Genomic DNA, 20791 nt, shown 5'->3' on the forward strand with positions numbered 1-20791 from the left:
ATTATACTGTGAGGTAGTTACAATGGATGAGGATATTCTAATAGAATGGTAGGCAATAATACTATATGAAGCATATATTTTAAGTGGAAAAAAAAACAAGATGCAGAATAATATATAGAATATGTTATTAGTGGACAAAATAATGTATAGATCCTTTCAAATATATAGAATCTCTGTAATAAATTTCAAAACACACACACACACACACACAAAAAAAAAAAAAAAAAACACAAAAAAAACTATTAATAGTGGTTGCTCCATGAAGACAAATTAGATTACTAGAGGTCAGGGAACGAAGGGAGACTTATTTCATCCATTTATTCTTTTGACCTTTAAATTTTATAGTATATGCAGGTATTATCTATTCCAAAAATAAGCAATCTATTTTAAAAATGAGCAAGCAGAAGCAGAGCCAGAGGACTGCATCAGTGAGACTGGGAAGGAGCAGTCAGCGGGGGTGGTTAGAAGCACTGGGAAATGCTGCTGCAGATCCCAAAACCATTTCATGGAGGAAGATGTGATAAACAATTTCAAAGAGGTCAAGTAAGGTAAAATTGAAATGTTACTCTTCACAATCACAATCGCAAATAATGTCTAATAATGCAAAGGGGTTTTAAAACAAATTATATCATCAAAACAAAGTGGCAGAGAAGCTGTGGTACCAAGGCTAAACTATGGGTGCATGGCCACAAGGTGAGAACAGAGCACATGAGCAGATTCTCAGGAGTGTGGTGGGAAGAGGAGATTTCAGGATGTTTGTACTAAGTGGGTTCTGCTCGATTGCAAACCTGAAAAGGAATTAAATTTGATCCATCCCCAAAAAAGGAGGGGGGAGAGATGATGATGATGATGATGATGATGATGATGATTTTGGGCCCAGAACTAAATTAAGCACTACATATAATTTTATAATAAATATAATTTGCCTTCAAAAAGCTCACACTGAACTTAAAACACATCTTTTGTTCCATCTCTCCATACTGAACTATGGGAGCATCCATTTATTTTCAAATTATATATATATTTTTTATTTTCCTCCTGTGAAATCAGGTTCTGAGTTCTCCATGTCTTGTTCGCCCATTCTTGGGGTTTCTACACAAGCATTTATCAAATTCCTGCCACCTGGATAACTCAGTAATGTCTTGTAAAAAAAGTAAGTTGGTTTGGAGAAATGCTATTTTTGATCTTGGCTGGGAGAGCTGTGCTGCAAATGTGCAGTGTCTATGGGTTACAGAAAGGTGAGTGAGCTCTCTCTTAGTCTGCTCCTAAGCAAGAGAGAGAAAGTTGCCACTTATGTAGAGGATATGAATATATATATTTTAATCTAATTTTATTCCTAAAGCATCCTCTCAGGGTTACACTAGTTATTACATCTCTAGTTACATTTGCAGTTGATCGAGACTTAAAGTGAATGAGCAGAGGATCAGGAATTATAATGCCTTTCATTCTGAACATGTAATTGCCTCCAGTATGCTTTGCTCTCTACACTTGAACTGCAGGTGGATAAACTACTGTATGTGTGTCAAATTTTCAGCTTAATATTGTTTTATTAGTTTTTACTATTAATACATGTTTCTATTCGTAGTCATCTGCCAAAGTTTAAATTAAAGCTATACTAAATCTTGCACATTAAATATTTCATAAAATGCTTATATCTTAAATGCATCCCCCGATGTGCCCATAGAGGCAAGGGGTAGGGGATGGGGATACCAGATGTGTGTGTGTGTGTGTGTGAGACCATTTTATCTTCTACATTTTCCATTCAGAAGCTTCTGTCACAGCAATAATAAATGTATCAAAATATTTAAAACATTTGTTTTAAATTATCCACTGCTCCCTCTCTGTTTGACTAACTCTAGAATACAAGCTACAGAAAACAAAATCAATGACCTACATGTGAAAAAAACATGCTTTTCAGTACATATAAGAAATTACTTCAAAAATAGGGTGTCTCAAGTATATATTTCTCATCATATGAGCCCTTGGTCCTTATGAATTTTAGACAATGTTTTTAAATAGAAGTTTAGGACTTTATTATATTAGAATGATAGCAACACTCAACTCCCAATCCTCTGTCTTCTGGTTTGTTTCTCCAGGGCTAACTTACATTTTTTATTTTTTCACCATTTTTCCACCTGTCATTTTCTGTTATCCTCTCAACCACCAACTAGAAAGGGTTAGCTATTTATATCTTATTTTTTTTCTCAACCAACTGGAACTACTAAAATCCTGTAATATATACCTTTCCTTTCTTGGTGAAAGTATTCAGCAGACTCTCTTAGGAAGAAAGAATTCCTAAGGAGGTTTGAGAAAAAAATAAAATTATGTGTCATTGGTTAAGAAGAATGACCCCATGGTGTGCACGCTATTGGAGAGAAAATAAATTGGGTGGTTCATTTAATGTTGATAATATACAAGTTTCCCAGTTATTCCCTCCATGCCCCAAAAGACGGTCTGAAGAAAAAACATTTAATTTGGCATCCCAAATTAAAGCCATGATAGTTCATATGTGTAGCAGGAAAGCAAAATATGTGAATTTTCTCCCAATAGTACCAGGAGAAATTTGTTTACAACAATGAAGATTGAAATCTTGATTATTACTTTCAATATTGGCATTGATAACATATGTAGTAAAGAAGATGGGATAATTTTTAACTTTTTAAAATTCACACTTGATAAATACTTTGAATGGCTACATAAGTATTTTTAAATCAAGTCCATAATATTTAACTGTCCTTTGCTTTCCTTGTTGTTAAACTTTCTTTTCACATAGTCCAGAATTTTTGGTGAAAATTTAATAGATTCCCAAAGGTATTATGCTCATCCAATATTGGAAGAGGGGAAAACAAGAATAGCAAAAGCATGTAACTCTAGACAATCCTCCAATAACATTTAAACATACTTCTGTAAAAAACAGTATAGTCGAGACAGTTTTCATTGAAAATAAGAAATGCTTTTCCCTAATAATTATTTGGCTTTTATTAGCATTTAATCCATTCAACAAATACTTGTGAACTCCTATGTGTTACCAAGAAACAAGAATCAAATATTTCTATTTAGAAAAAATGTGCATGCAAGTCATGGCTAGCATTTTGAATTAAATAAAAATTGTCTTAGGTTCCACATACACTCTAATCAAAAGAATTGTTCATGTATCTTGAGAGTCTCAGTTTGTTAATCTTTGTTCTGATATAGTTCTTTCATTGGTTTGATGTGGAGGGTCATTATAAGTTCCATTTTCTCCAAAGTTGGCTCTTTTTAGTTCTTGAAAGCCCATGCCAGAACAAACAAACAAACACAAATTCTAAAGGAAAGGACGCAAAATTCAGTCCAGATATTTCCCATCTTAGTCATTTGCTTACAAAGTCTGGTTAGAGAGAAAGGTCCCCTGGCACCCAGAATGATGGAAAAATGTTCTTATGTGAGTTTATATTTTATACAAGAGCACCATTAAAGACCACAAGCTATTGAGCATAAAATAGCAAAATAGAAAAAACAAAACAAAACAAAAACCTGACCTGTGTTAGACAGAAGAATGCTCATTAGAATGCTAAAGGATTTGTAATGACATCCATGTCTCTACAAAGGATCTATTTCAGCCATATTTCACTCTGGCAATTAAACTTGTCATGGAAATTTATTCAAAGCTTGGAAAAAGCCAAAGAGATTGTTGGGGGTATTTTCGATATAGTGCCGGGAGTAGGATTGTCTGGCTTTCTAAGATGTGTACCATTGTTTGACTGCAAGTGTACTATTTATTAGAATACTTTACAATTCTGTAATATTAGAGATTAATTTTTAGGAAATATATAGGCATACGTGATTCTTGTCTAAGAGCATTGCAAATAATCCTGTCTAAGAGTGTTGAAAATGATTCTTAAGCAACAGCATTTAAATAGTTTCTGGTCACAAGGAAAAGTAACTCACAGGTTACTCTTTCTTGTCTAGTAGATATCAACCATATAGTCATACATCTATTAGCAAATTTATTTCCACATTTCTTTAACTGAAATACTATAAAAATCCCAATATCTAAAATTCTTCTTCAAGCCAGCATTAATAACTTACTGGTTCTTTCATTAGTGTTAAATAAAACTCTGACATGTTCATTTTACATTGTTAGGAGAGTCATATTTTTAACTTTTTAAAAATTATACTTTAGCACTCTTACGAACAAGAGTCTTTGACTAATGAAATAGCCCTCCAGTGATGAGAGCAGGAACAAAAGCCTGATAAGAACACAGAATAAGCTGGCAGGCAAATAGAAGATACTCAAATTAGAAAGCAAGTAACAAAGCTACAATTAAACAAGGAGGAAATAAAGGAATCCAGTGTCTTAGGGCAATAGAAGAGTCTTGGGGCTCCATGACACCTAAGTGGTGAGCAAGGCAGGCTTCTCACAGAGGAGGCTGATAAAGAGCAGCAAAGAGGCTTGCTATCTACCTTCAAGTGGTGTTTTGCAAATAGACAGAAAAGAGGAGTGGAATGTTAAAGGGCTATTTGTAAGTAAATGTGAAGCATTTCCAGAAAATACCATGTAAGAGTTTAAGAGCACAGGCTTCCAAGACGTAGAGAACTGTCTCATTTACCAAATATTCTTACAAAATGTAAGCTTATTATTTAAATTTTCTTGGCCTCTGCTTACTTATTTCTAAACAGAGGGAAATGAACTATATAACTCTTGGACTTGAAATGAATGTTAAATTCGAAAATGTATGTAAGGCGCTTAGCACAGTGTCATGCACATATAAATAAAGTAACTCGATACATGTTAGCCCTTATTATTTTTAATGATGTGGGAGATTTTTGAAAGGTGACAGAAAATTAAAGACAAGAAGCCATCAAACTTCAAATGTTATTGTGATCTCATTGTATGTAGAGGCTGGTGGATCCTAGGGTAACTGGACTGCGTGGATACTAAGATAGACACAGACACTGGATGCTACGTCTGCCATGAATAAAGGTATTTAACAAAGAGCAATTATGATCCAGATATAAGAATGCAATACTACAATAAAATCCAGACTGGATAACAATAGTGTGAGACATATTAGAATAGATCTGGAAAAATCTAGCAAGTCAAAAAAAGTTCAACAAGACCAGAAGTGAAACATTCAGGTTGACTAATAATATTTTTCTATCACTAGTAAATTGTAAGCTTATATCTAAATCTTTCTTTAAAGTTTTTTTTTTATGTATAATTGTGCTTATGTTAGAGAAATACATGTCATGTTGTCAGACCACTGTATGTTCAGTCATGATATTATCTTCAAAAAAAGCCATTCTGGACGTAATCTGCTATTGCAGTAGGAAGATAAATGAAAAGAACCCATGATTTCACTCACATGTGGAATCTAATAAACAAAATAAACTGATGAACAAAATAGATCCAGAGATATAGAAGCATAGAACAAACTTACAAATTGCAGAGGGGATTTGTGGGAGAGAGACCGATTAACTAGAAAACTTATACGCATATACAGTATGTGTAGCCCATGGACAAAGACAGTAGAGTGGTGAAGGCCTGAGAGGAGTGGGTGTAGGGTGAAGGGAGTCAATGGGGGGAAAAAAACAACAACAAAGGGGACATCTGTAATACTTTCAACAATAAAGATAAATTTAAAAAAGAAAAAAAGAAAAGAACCCATTACAGAAAGGTGTGAGAAGAATTGGAGGATTACGGAACTGAATACGTAACAAAGACATCAGAATATAAATATCTGTTCTCACTATACATGATTTTATAAACCATGACAACATGGCAATGTTGGAAGCATCCATTTATCCTTCTAGTCTCAGCCAAAATATGATTTCTAGAACAACAGAAAGAGATTAAATGACCATTTTTAACTGAATAAGATTTAGGATAAACAAAATAAATAGCAAAATCCTCTGAAGATTCTGTCTATTGGCTTGATATCATTAGGATTTTCTCAGTCTGTATTGTGCCAAAAATTCAGTTCCAAAAAAATACTTTCCTTTGCACACAATGCTGCAAAGAAGTAAAACAAATAACTCAATGTGCTCTGATGTACTCTGTTCATAACAAATGGAAACAACAGAATCTTAGCTTGGGTCCTCTTCCCAATCTCGTACTTATTTTGTTTCAGATAAAGTAGAAGAATACATGTTAATTTGGGAGCCACTTTGGGCTTAAACTGAGAAAGAACTGCTATCCATTGTGACCAATGCACTGAAGCTATAAAAAATTCAATGGCCCTCGCCAGTTTGGCTCAGTGGATAGAGCTTTGGCCTGCAGACTGAATGGTCCTGGGTTCAATACCCATCAAGGGCACATGCTTGGGTTGCAGGCTCAATCCCCATAGGGGGCGTGCAGGAGGCAGCCAATCTATGATTCTCTCTCATCATGGATGTTTCTGTCTCTCTCTTCCTCTCCCTTCCTCTCTGAAATCAATAAAAATATATTTTAAAACAATTCAATGTTCCTGAGAACCAAGAGGCATAATGGGATTTCCATGGAATGAAAAGAGAATTTCTATGGAATGATCTAAGATCCCTTTCAAGGTTCTTTCCATTCCCCTGTCTAAGGTTCTATTTCTCATATTTAAATATTGCTATATTTATTTGATAATTTAGGTATACCATATTTCATAGTATTCTCTTCAGATATTTTTAACATTTACATGTTAAATTGGAAATAAAAAGTTACTGAAGTAGGGTGAAATAAAAGCTGTGTTAAGATAGTAAACCAAACTTATTTTACTCTTAATAGTACAAACTGTCAAAAGAAATAATTAAAAAGTCATATGTCATAATCAATCCTGATTAGCACATTTGGAAAACCAGCAATTCTGATCTCAGTAAAATCTGAAGGAAATGCATAAGAAAAAATAAAAACAAGAAAATTGATGACCATAAAACTGAGTTGCTATGAAAGATTACAGTAGATTTGATGTCTATTTTTAAAACAATGTCCCACTTTATTTAAATATGAGCCTTCCATTTCCCCAAGTGCAATTCTTGGATAGGAAAGATTAAAAGCAATTTAACTGAAAATGTTCTAATTCTCAAAGAGTAGACTTTAAAATAACTCTGAGAATGAATTTTTAAAAAGATAAGCAGATCAAGTCCCCAACCACAATTGGCAAGGAAAAAGAGAAATAATATGCTTTCTTGCCATGTAAATATGTCATATCTTTGATTATCAGATCTGAAAGTAATACAGTTGAGTAAAAATATTTGAGTATGATGTTCATACACAGCTACCTTTGCCCATTGTTTAAATAGCAACATCTTCTGATGTTAGTATGTTGATGAGGTTTTCTTTTTCTCTCTTAATGTTTCTATTGCATTTTCTTTACAGGATAGGAAGGGGGGAAAAATCAAGCACTTCAGGGGGGAGGAGGAGACTAACATCCAGACAGTGGCTGCAGAAGATAATGGATGGACTAACTTTTTTCATTTTTAATCACATGGACTCGATAAATAATTTAAAAACCTTAGATATATAATGCTTTCAAAGAAGGGAAATGGACCAGGTTTCCAAAGATATTGACTTGCAAAGTGCTATATGCAGTGGCAAAGTATTAAATTTTAAATATTCTGATCCTAATCTTTACATTACAGACTATCTGGGTATTGATTGGAGCAGTATGTTTTCTTTCTTCTACCAAAGGCCACTTACAGATATCACTAGCTGTCATTCTGTGAAATGCATTATTGCACGACCATTATCTACCCACATAATCAGAATCTCTCTGTTAGCTTTATAAGTTTTTTAAATTCATAAAGATTGATATGTGGTTCTAATTTTCATAAAGAAAAGTTTCCTGTGTATTTATTTTTCACTGGAGTTAATAAGTATTATGATGACTATTCAATTCTTAATTTGAATATTGAAATTGGAAATCTGCTGTTGCTAAAACTTCTTTCAGAGTAAAATGCAAAATATGTTAACTTTTATAAGGACAGAGCGATGACTTTAAATCATTAGATCAGCCCCCAAATGAAAAAAAAAAAAAGATGAGCAAATTCATAGCAAGCTCTCTGTGTGCTGTTATTAGAAAGTGAGGATTTGCTATGAAAGCATTTATTGATTTACTAGAAGCCTGGTGCACGAAATTCATGCACTCGGGGGCTGGGGCGGGGGGGGGCTCTCCCTCAGCCCAGCCTGTGCCCTCTCTCAGTCTGGGAGCCCTTGGGGGATGTCTGACTGATGGCTTAGGCCCGCTCCCCACCACTGCTGCTGCGCTTGCCAGCCGTGAGCTCGATGGTCAGTGCGCATCATAACGACCAGTCATTCTGCTGTTAGGTCGATTTGCATATTAGCCTCTTATTATGTAGGATAAGGTAAGCACTATATATATATATATATATATATACACATATGTTTTCAATTACTCCCAAACTATATTCTTTAATAAGGATTACAATTAATATAGTTTCAACTATTTATAGTGTTGATGGCCATATCAGGTGTAAGTCTTTTTCCCTTTGTACAAAACACAGGAACCATGAATAATGTCAAAGTAAAGCTGACTTATTGTATAATCATCAACTTAAAATAATAGCATTAATAGCATTATTGGCTAGTGCTAAAATGAATAAGTGGTATTTCAGTATCAACCCTTCAACATGCTAAAAAAATAAAAATTAGATGAAAGGACACAAAAGTAAGAAGAGCAATTTTTAAACTTATGGGTCCATGGAAATACTTCCATAAACTATCTATGTTTAAGGCCAGTACAAGCACCATGATTCCACTGTTAAAACAATAAATTTGTATGTTTTATATTTTATTAAGTCCTACTATCAACCAAGATTTTGCTCTTCCCTATTCCTGACTCTAACCTCATATCATTAACTCTGCCTCTGATCTTATATCTGAGCCCTATCATAAGAACTACAGGGAAGCTGTCCTTGTTTTTCTTGACTTGATATAATATGCAATTCCTAACTCCATGTAATCCTTCATTAAGTTATTCACCACAGTTTCAAGGCCGTGTTTAGTTCTGTAATCTATAATAATAAAAGCATAATATGCAAATCGACCGAATGACCAAACAGCAGAATGACCATCCAGCCGACCTTCTGGACAACCACGCTATTACATGCACTGGTGCCATGTCAGCCAAGGCGGGTGTGATGCGCTTGGTTAAGGGTGCCCGTCATTGCCCCATGATTGCCCCGCAGAGGGAGGCCCAGGCCACCCTCTGTGGGGTGATCGATGGGGGGGAGGGGGCTCTGCAATTGATCACCCCACAGAAGGAAGCCCAGGCCACTGGCCAGTGGGGCAACTGATGGAGGGTGGCGGGGGGGCTGCACAATTGACCCAAAGAGGGAGGCCCAGGCCACCTGGCTGGCGGTGCTGTGGCAGGTGTGTGGGGCTGGCCAGCAATCACCCCGCAGAGGGAGGTCCAGGCCAGCCAAACCACCGCACCCCACACCTGTCACCCGCAGAGGGAGGCAACTGTCGGTGGGGGAGAGGGGACAGCACCACACAGATGGCAAGCAGTGGCAGCGGCAGGGGCAGAGCCAGCTGCTGGCAGCCGGGGGAAGGAAAGCCCGGATAGGCCCTGATCACTGGCCAGGACTAGGGACCCTACCCTAGGGGTCCCAGATTGTGAGAGGGCACAGGCCAGGCTGAGGACCACCCCCCCCCCCCACTTCTGTGCATGATTTCCGTGCACTGGGCCTCTAGTTTATATATAATTGTCTGTTTCACTCATTGGACTGTAAGCTAAATGAGGGCCAGAAAGTGTCTCCACTCCCTCCTCTCACCCCACCCCACCTTGTCATTGATTCTCCAGAGCTAAGGACAGTGTTTGGCAGCAGCCAAGTAAAATTGTTGGATACACGAGCAAGTGAATGAAAAGTAAAGCAATGAAATTGTGCATCTCAAAGATAATGAACAATGAAGTCTTTCTCAGGTTTTGTAACAGATTAGCATAACAGCTTAGATCAGTGGTTCTCAACCTTCCTAATGCCGCGACCCTTTAATACAGTTCCTCATGTTGTGGTGACCCCCAACCATAAAATTTTCGTTGCTACTTCATAACTGTAATTTTGCTACTGTTATAAATCATAATGTAAATATCTGTGCTTTCCGATGGTCTTAGGCGACCCTGCTAGCGGTTCTCAACCTGTGGGTCGTGACCATCGGAAAACACAGATATTTACATTACGATTCATAACAGTAGCAAAATTACAGTTATGAAGTATCAACGAAAATAATTTTATGGTTGGGGGTCACCACAACATGAAGAACTGTATTAAAGGGTCGCGGCATTAGGAAGGTTGAGAACCACTGGCTTAGATGGAAGTGCTACCTCTTGGCCCAATCTGTAATTTTATAGGTTGGGAAACAGATTTAGGAAGCTTTAACAAATGTCTACCAGCAAAGATGCTTTGCAAATTGACCTATACATTGATACCTGCTTATTATTTAAGAACTTAAGCTTTCACTATAAAGGAATTTATTAATTGTCATAAACACTACATGCACAATGTCCTCAATTTACAAACAAAGAAAAAAAGTTTCATTCTTTGCCCTAGCTGGTTTGGCTCAGGGGATAGAGAGTCGGTCTGCAGACTGAAGGGTCCCAGATTTGATTCCAGTCAAGGGCACATGCTGGGTTTTGGGCTCAATCCCCAGTAGGGGGCATGCAGAAGGCAGCCAATCAATGATTCTCTCTCATCATTGATGTTTCTATCTCTCTCTCCCTCTCTCTTCTTCTCTGAAATCAATAAAAATATATATTTAAAAAAAGTTTCATCCTTTAAGTAACTCCAATTAGCACATCTCCCAAATGCTTATACTGTTGCTGATAAAATGAGGTATAAGCACATTCTATGTTGAGGTACACATACAAAGTAGGAGTAAAGATACTTTAAATACTGTCTAATTTTTATCCAATGCCCATGCAGGTGTTTATTCATTAAAGTCCCAAATGTCTGAAAGTTGTATTAACTTTGCTATCATCTTTCCTATATGAGACACCTAAAAAGAGCAGTGTCCTGCTGACAGCTCTAAAATTCCATATTATTTTAATATATGCTGCTCCCTGATGTGCCGTCTTCCACATTTTAAATCAATGTTTCATCTTCCTCTGCTATGAGGTGATTTTACTTTGAAGGGCACCATTTTATGAATTCAATAATAAATACTACAGTAGGCCTGGAAGGGGTTCTGGGGGCTTTTCTTCATCTATTCTTGAAACTTTAAACACAGGAGAATATCTTAACCATTGCATAGACAAGTATTGGCCCATGTACCCATGCCTGCATGAATCCAGGGCAGGACTAATGAGATATTAAGCAGTAGACGTTAAAGTTTAGTCATCTCTAACTTTACTTTAGTTCCTTTCATTCCCATTTTTCTGTGGCTGCTGAGTGTAGCAGAATGCTAAAGCAATGGGCTGAGCTGATTTAGAGATATGGAAGCGACATAAACATGAAAAGTTATGATAGGAGCTTGGCAGCTCACAACCATCCTTTACCTTGGGAGCAGCAGGATGCTTGCAGGTCTACGATGAAAGCCGCTGCCCACAAGAGTGTGCTGGTTTGTGCAATTAAAAAAAAAAAAGAGAGAAAGAGAGAGGAATGTTAGAGTCTCTCCCAAATAACAGCGCTGTCCAGACGTTGGCAAATGTCTAATCATAACCTTTTATTGCATTTTATGATCATTTCCCTGTATGCATTTCCTGAATATTTTAACTTCTACATGGATTTCTTTAATTTATATGATTTTGTATCCAACTTCAACAAATGTATTTTAAGGCCTTTAAGGCTATATAATAATTTTATTTCTTTTTATATATTGCATTTCTTATTTATAAGAATTACATAAATCCTATCTTTTCTATAGACATCTTAATAATATAGTTTTGCATTGTATAATTATTTCCATTAACAATTAACGAAATTCATTTGTAACAATTTTTTGGTGATGGATTCTTTATCCAAATACCAATTCAATTCCTTCTTTATCAATTTAAATATAAACATGGGGAATATGAAAAAAAAGCTCTTATCATCTCCACTAAAAACAAACTAACAAACAAAAATAAAAAACTTCACACCCCTATACTTGAGATAAGTTATAGCTGTGTAAACTGGTGCATGCTGGATACTTTGAAGGTAAATTAAAATGGAAATAAAATTATAATATATCATAAAATAAAATAAGGGCTGATTACATAATTTGCGAGGTCTAGCACAAAATGAAGATGGGGGGGCCTTCTATTAAAAATTTCAAGTTTCAAGTTCGCAGCAGCCAAATATTAATCCAAGCATAAGACACTTCTAAGAGTGGGATGCTGTGTGAATAATGGATTGCATAGCAATGTAGCTGGCTCTAAATATAACTATCATTTTATATTAATTACTAAGGATTATTTCCTTGATACATGTTCTTTCTGAAGTAGTAGGGTATTTATGGCCCTAAAGGAAGTTCTTTTCTGGATAAAGTTGGACTTTATCTGTTTGATATATAAACTGTTCAGATGATAATCACTACTTTCATATAATATTTGATTACTAGAAAGATTGATTGAAATAGACACAAGTAGTATTAAAGAAAAACACCTTCATAAATATAAGTGCAACATCCTTCTCAGAGACAGTCAGAAATGGCAGAGAAGATTGAGGCTTCATGATACTTCAAAGTGTTTTACACAGACAGACTGTGAACACTCAAATAATTAGTGGAAAATAATAGCATAAATTAAATTTTTATCTGAACCTAAATAATACATTTTGGGAGAGCTGAGATGTTGATTTGAAAATAATTTGTGGTTACCTGTCAGTGGAAGCAAGGAGGAAAAAAAGAGATTTTTTAACTTTTATTTTATTTTAATATATTTTACTGATTTTCCACAGAGAGGAAGGGAGAGGGATAGAGAGCTAGAAACATAGACCAGCTGCCTCTTGCACACCCCCCACCGGGGATGTGCCCGCAACCAAGGTACATGCCCTTGACCGGAATCGAACCTGGGACCTTTCAGTCCGCAGACCGACGCTCTATCCACTGAGCCAAACCGGTTTCGGCAAGATTTTTTAACTTTTAAATAGAAAAGTAGTGAGAAGCAACGTGCCAATGTGTACTTAGACATGGCTTTCTTTCTCTATTCTTGCTGGAATATGGTGTGCTTTACACTTAAATGTAAAATGTGGTCACTCACAGGGTTGTTGCTTCTATAAAAACAATAGCGATGTAAGGATAGTGAGTGGTATGGCCAGTTGTCCCCCATTTAATGGTGACAATCATGGAGCGGAGGTTCCTGTGCTCCTTCAGTGCGGCACCACAAATCACACTGCGGCCGACTTCAGAAGAGAATGGATGCTACTTCCCAAGTTAAAACTGTGTCTTAAAGCTTTCCTGACAGAGCTCATGTGGACTCACCAAATCTCCCCCAGTGATAAGGCTCTTTCAGAGACCCAGGATAACAGTGCGTTGAAAAGTGAAGTATGTTAGAACTCCCAAAAGTCTAATCCTAAAACCTGTTGCCATTCTTTTAGGATTTTAAAAATCATTTACATAAGCAGATTTGACTTTTGTTCAGTGGGATTTCAAAATTATATACAAGGGAAGGTGCATTATTTGCTTTAAAAGAGTCCTTGTGTTGGAACAGGTAAAGAACATGCTCAGGAAAACTGAATCAATAGATTAAATCCATTTCTGGGAAAACTATGCTTGGAAAGGTAGGAAGAGGAAAGAAACTTTATGAATTATAACCGGTTCTTTGAAATAATTGAAACTGATCCATGATAATTGTATCTAATGGATGTAAAAAAATCAGAGCTCCATCTTCAAAGCTTCTGTTAGTTAGAAGATCCATTTCTGAATAAACTATCTTGTCTCAATGTATTTAATCTGACCAAGAGACTGAAATTAAGTTTATCCATAATGTTCACCCAACAAATTGGTTGTGTTGCCCAAGAATATTGTACTTGGAAAGGGCCATTTTAATTTAAAAAGCTAGTTCATGTAATAAAAGAGTATGACAAATTGTGGAACCACTAGACTTTTAAGATGGAAACTTTCATATAAGAACTATGAAAATCTTTAATGAAACTTCTTTTTGTACATAACATTCCTGAGACATTGTTTTTTAATTTACAAGAGCAACTGGTGTTGGGAGGGAATTCTCCATTGGACTCTCACATTTAGTAACATCTTGCAGATATGATTGCCTTTGGTCCATGTGTGTGTTTTGTTTTTGTGTGCTGACTAAAAGCTTCATCTCACACCACGTTCTGCCTCTCTCAACTATTCTTTGGAGGATGTTTGTAAAGCAGCTAATGACCTTGGAAGATAGCAATGGTGCCTCCCTCCAGAAGAGAGATCAGGTTTAATTAAAGCCTCCAGAGCAAAGCGAAGGACTACTTACCCCTATTGTAACAGTCTGTTTCCTTAGCTCCAGGTTCTTCTGCTACCCTGCAACCCAATGCATGTGCAAGTATCACGTGGCCCTCTTTGTCTCATCCATTGGGAAAGGGAGCTTACAGATCCAACATAAGACAATAGGCTAATACTTCCTCTGCTGTGACTATTATCCTATCTAATAATGGACAAATATGCAAATTGACCATACCTCCGACACACCAACAAGCCACGCCCACCATCCAATCAGAGCAAGCATGCAAATTAACCCAAACCAAGATGGCTACAGCCACAGAGAGCAAGGTTTCCTAGGTAACAGAGGAAGCCAAGCTTTCCACCTGCCCTGGCCAGGCCTAAGCCTCCACCCAAGCTACAAAGTTTCAATTATAGAAGGTAAACAAATTCAAACAAATGGCGGCAGAATGGAGCTTGAGAGAGCAGGCCAGGGTTGCCGCCAGCAACAGGGAAAGCAAAGCTTTCCGCACACCCTGGCCGAACCCACCTGCTTAAGGCAACAAAGTTTCAATTATAACCCCAACACAAATGGCTGCCGGCCGGCCTTGGAGGGAGCCCCAGGCTTGGCTCCGTTCCAGGCTACAAAGTTTCAATTGTAGAAGGAAAATAAATTCCAGATACCAGGGCCTCTGCTTGGGTTTCCAGGGGGTGTGGCCGGCCTGCAAACCACCACAGGCCCCTCGCTCAGGCCGCTCCACACCCCAAGGGAACCCCCACCTTATCCCAGACGCCCTTCAGGGCAAACCAGCTGGCCCCCACCCCTGTACCAGGCCTCTATCCTATCTAATAAAAGAGTAATCTGCAGATTGATCATCACTGCAACACACAATATCGCTGCCCCCATGTGGTTAAAGATCCTGCCCCCATGTGGACACAAGATGGCCACCACAAGATGGCCAGCAGGAGAGGGCAGTTGGGAGGCACCCAGCCTGCAAGGGAGGGCAGTTGAGAGGGACCAAGCCTGCAAGGGAGGGCAGTTGGAGGTGATCAACCCTGCAGGAGAGGGCAGTTAGGGGTGACCAGGCCGGCAGAGGAGGGAAGTTGGGGGCAAACAGGCTGGCAGTGGAGTGGTTAGGGGGTGATCAGGCTGGCAGGCAGAAGCGGTTAGGGGCAATCAGGAAGGCAGGCAGGCAAGCAGTTGGGAGCCAGCAGTCCTGGATTGTGAGAGGGCAGTCAGACATCCCTTGAGGGGTCATATTGGCGAGGGTACAGGCTGGGCTGAGGGACAACCCCCCTCCGTGCACGAATTTCGTGCACCGGGCCTCTAGTAAGTCATAAAGGCATTTGTTTTTGAACCAAGAATCCTGTGTCTCCTGCCAGCATCCATGAATCAGTATGTGGTAGGCTAACTTGTTAGCTTGTAAGTAAGGGGCATTTGTCTCTCAGGCTACCATAAAAAAAAATGCCAGAGACTTGGTAGCTTAACAACACTGATTTTTTTCTCACAGTTTTTGAGGCTAGAAGTCCAAGATCAAGGTACCAGCAGGCTTGGTATCTGGGGAAGACCCTCTCTTTGGTTTGGAGATAACCATCTTCTTGCTATGTCTTGACATGGACTTTCTCTGTCCATGTGCACTTCCCCTGTCTTCCACTTTTCATAAGGATGCCAGTTCTGTTGCGTTAGCATTCTACCCATAAGAACTCATTTCATCTTAATTACCTCCTTAAAGGCCCTAACCCCAAATACAGTCACATTGGGGAGTAGGGCTAAAGGGCTTCACCATACAAATCTTTGTGTGTGTTTTATTTGGAGGGGGGCGGGGGGTTGGAATTCAGTTCATAACAGGATACAATCTCACATCCTCCACATTTCTTGACACCATTTGAGTGTTTCAAAACATCCTAGTATCATCTAACACTTCTGTACATTTACATCAGGAGTTTTTTTGTGTGTGTTATACAGATAATTTACATATTGACACTAATTCCACCACCCTAGAGATTGGTGCATCAAAACTATTTGAAAAATGACAATTATAGCTCAGCTGGCCTGACTCAGCGGTTGAACATCAACCTATGAACCAAGAGGTCACGGTTTGATTCCCAGTCAGGGCACATGCCTGGGTTGCAGGCTTGATCCCCAGTATGGGGCATGCAGGAGGCAGCCAATGAATGATTTATCTTATCATTAATGTTTCTCTCTCTCTCTACCCCTCTCCCTTCCTTTCTGAAATCAATAAAAATATATTTTTAAAATGGCAATGATACATTACAAATTAAATAAAGTAAAATGATATTTTTTTAAATTTTAAAAACAATTCAAATGAATTATAAATTAAATGTTTACATTGATGTAATATATCATTATAATGATGGTATATGATATATCTTATGTCCATTATACAGAACTTACTAGTTATGATATTTACAATTTGAATTTGTAGGATGGCCTCATAAAAATTATTGGGCTAAAATGTAAGGAATCATTGATATTGAGGCTGAGATTATAAAACTTTCACAAGTTCATGTAGGAAGTCAGTCTTAAGTTTGTGAATTATAACTCGATATTGTGTCTGTTAGCAATTTATTCATTAAAACACTCACTCCTAGATACAATAATATCCTGCCAACATTAAATCAATTTTCCAATACAATTGTAATAGAGACAGTTTTAGAACTTCAATGAATAACATAAATTGCAATAGCTACTGGTTGTGTGTGTGTGTGTGTGTGTTTTGGTTTTGTGTGCTGACTAAAAGCTTCATCGCACACCACATTCTGCCTCTCTCAACATGTTCCAGACATTTCATTCCGCTATACCTAGCTTATTTGCATTCTAGGGCCATTGCATTTGCTATTCACTCTACCTCAAAAATTTTCTCCAGGTTGTTTATTGGATGGCCTTCACTAGTCACTTTTTAACAGAAATGTCATCTCCTCAGAAAAGGCTCATTTGACCAACCATCTCAAACACATTTCTTCTCTAAAGCAATGAAACATTTCCAGGGGTGGGGAATGCCTGGCCCATCGGCTATATAAGGCCTTTGAAATCATTGGGTCTGGCCCTGCCAAGGCATCAGGGGTGAGTTTATTAAATGTTTGACCAAATATAGCAGGCTAATTTTTAAGTTGATAATTTTGTATGGTGCGTGAACGATGTTATAAATATCCAAATGGCCCTTTGATGTACCACTCATCATATTTTTATCATTTCAGTCTGTAAATGTATTGATTACGTATTTGTTGACTTATGTATTAACTTGTCTTATTAAGATCAGGGAACTTCTGTTTTGTGTACTCCCATGTAACTAGGACAGAACAATCCTAGGCACATATTTGTTGAATAAATGAATGAATGTTTTCATTAAGTACTAAAAAAAACCCTTCAAATAGGTATTGATATTTATTTTTAGATGAGAAAAATAGGTTCAAAGAAGTTAAGTAAGCTACTCAAGTCACACAAACTGTAAATTCTAGAGCTGTGGTTAAAAAGCCATATCTAATTAAACTTTAGAATTAACTTCTATGCTTTCAGAATCCTCCCTCCTTCTATAAATCAGAACTCAGATCCTTTTTGTGTTCCCCTTTTCTTTTTCTTTCCATCTCATGCCATATTATAAAATACACTCAATTGAAGAAGAAATAGAGGAGAGACTTTTACTCACACATCCTGTAGCAAACATTAAAAATCTTCACAGGCTATCGTCTCCCTTCTTTTCACTTGATGCAATTTCTCCCCCCTCTCTGATTTCTATTTCTCATTATTATTCACAGTAATTTAGGTCTTTTCAGATTCTCCCTCTAAATTATTAAAAATGTCATCTGCAGCAATCAGCAAAGAGAATCCTAGAATTAAGATTTTTTCACCCAATTCAAGTTCATGTGAAGATTATTGGTGAAAAATGTTTTGTTTGTTTGTTTGTTTGTTTTTTTTTACAATAGGTAGGCCTTGCTTTGGCATCTTTATAAGTATATCAACTAAACTTTTTCATTGTGTTTTTTCCACTCCAAAGGGTGTTATAACTGAAAGAATGAAAGAGAAAAGGAGTCCTACCTATAGATAGGCCTAAAATATAGAAGCCAAGAGCAATAAAATGTTTGGTGAGGTAATATCTCCTCTCTCCAGGATGGAAATTGTAGATATATTATTGGGAGGCTTTATGTTGAATATGTCATAGGGTATGCAGCTTTTTGGCTTTTAAATGGCATACTCAGGCTTTCAATGAACTATTTCAATATAAAGTTACAGTAGTTGATGATCACACTGTAGATTATTCCAAAAGTACTTGCTCTTATATTTTATAATATTACATATACTTTGCCCTTATCTCTCACCACCCAATGAGGAGCGTGCCCATTGTGTGGCTGAGGCCATTTTGAATTAATAGTCAGGGTTCTCAATCTTGCCTCCAAATATAAACACTACAAAATAAGACTCATTTTAGAGAAAATAAAACTCAATAAGAAAAAAAAGAAAACAAGATGAACAAAATGGTACATATATTTGTAACTGCACAACTAGGCTTATGGCATAATACATTACAGTTCTGCAAACAATCAATACAAATTATTGGATATAAAATTACTTTTTGATGACCACTGTGAAAATACAAGCTGTTCAAGTCATTCCTCACACTATTATTGATTTCACTCTACTTTTTCTATTGCATTTTAAAGCACTTGATGTCAATTTTTAAGACTCAAAACTATTGGAAAATCCTGAGCATAATAACGTAGACTGAAATTTTCTAAGGGATATCAAGGAATAAGATATTCTTGAGAAAACTTTTGTTTTGAATTTTCCATTTCAACAAGCTTATCTTTCTTTAAAGATGCAAAAATGTTCAAAGTCACACTTCCAAGAAACATTTGGATATTATCCCAGCATTTTAAGACTTGCAGAAATTTTATTTTATCACTAGCAGCCCAGTGCACAAAATTTGTGCACGGGGGGTATGTGTTCCTCTGCCCAGCCTGTACCCTCTCCAATCTGGGACCCCTTGAGGGATGTCCGACTGCCCGTTTAGGCCCAATTGTACCAGGATCGGGCCTAAACGAGCAGTCGGACATCCCTCTCACAATCCAGGACTGCTGGCTCCCAACCGCTCGCTTGCCTGCCTGCCTGATTGCCCCTACCCGCTTCTGCCTGCCAGCCTGATCACCCCTAACCACTCCTCTGCAAGCCTGATCAATGCCTAACTGCTCCCTGCCAGCCCAATTGCCCCTAACTGGCCTCCCCTGCCGGACCAGTCACAACTAACTGCCCTCCCCTGCTGACCTGGTCACCCCTAACTGTCCTCCCCTGCTGGCCTTCCCCCCCAAGTGCCCTCCCCTGCAGGCCTGGTCTCCCCCAACTGCCCTCCCCTGAAGGCCTGGTCCCCCCCCCCAACTGCCCTCCCCTGCAGGCCTGATCTCCCCCAACTGCCTCCCCTGCTGGCCCAGTCACCCCTAACTGCCCTCCCCTGCAGGCCTGGCCCCCCGCAACTGCCCTCCCCTGCAGGCCTGGTCTCTCCCAACTGCCCTCCTATGCCAGCCAGGTCACCCCTAACTGCCCTCTCCTGTAGGCCTGATTGCCCCAACTGCCCTCCCCTGCCGACCATCTTGTGGCAGCCATCTTGTGTCCACATGGGGGCAGCCATCTTTGACCATATGGGGGCGGCCATCTTGTGTGTTGGAGTGATGGTCAATTTGCATATTACTCTTTTATTATATAGGATTTTTTTCTATAGATTTATTTCCCAAAATGTAACACTTTTGGCTAATTGGTTCCTATGAAGATGGTAATATTACCCATCAAACAGGAAATCACACACAAATGTCATGTTTAAATGCAGAATGTTCTGTATTGAAACTCTTGTTTATTAATTAGTATTTAATATCAACTTAGCATTTTTAGAATTAGTGGTAGTTACCTTTGTAAACAAATGTTGATATTGTTAATAACTTTCCCACAAGATGTTTTAGGCTGAGATTCCCAAGAAAAAGACTCGAAATTGAGATCTGCATGCACATCTTTTATCAGGGAGAGTTGCTGATTAAAACATCTGAAAAGTAAAAAACATCTTGGGCCCTGGCCATTGTGACTCAGTTGGGTGGGCATTGTTTCATGTACCATAAGGTTGCCTGTTTAATTGGGGTTGCAAGGCTTAATCTCCAATAGGGGTCATGCAGGAAGCAGCCAATGGATGCTTTTCTCTCTCTCTTCCCCCCCCCCCCTTTCTCTCTCTCTAAAAATTAAAAAAAAATCCTCAATAATAATACTAATAAACATCTGGGAAGTAGTGAAAAAAAGCAGGATTGAGCAAAGGGAAACTTGGGATCACCATGCAGTTCCAACAGAAACTTAACTGATGGCAGTTAGAGTTCTGAAGCTAGGAAGCCCTTTCAGACATGGTTCAAATGCAAAGGGATGGGATGGGGGTAGGCCACATCTGTATCAACATATCAGTCAGTCCTTAGATGCAGGTCAATCCAAGGAAGAGGGGGATTATG

Source organism: Cnephaeus nilssonii (assembly GCF_951640355.1).
Source record: "Cnephaeus nilssonii genome assembly, chromosome: 14".
NCBI classification, from domain to species: domain Eukaryota; kingdom Metazoa; phylum Chordata; class Mammalia; order Chiroptera; family Vespertilionidae; genus Cnephaeus; species Cnephaeus nilssonii.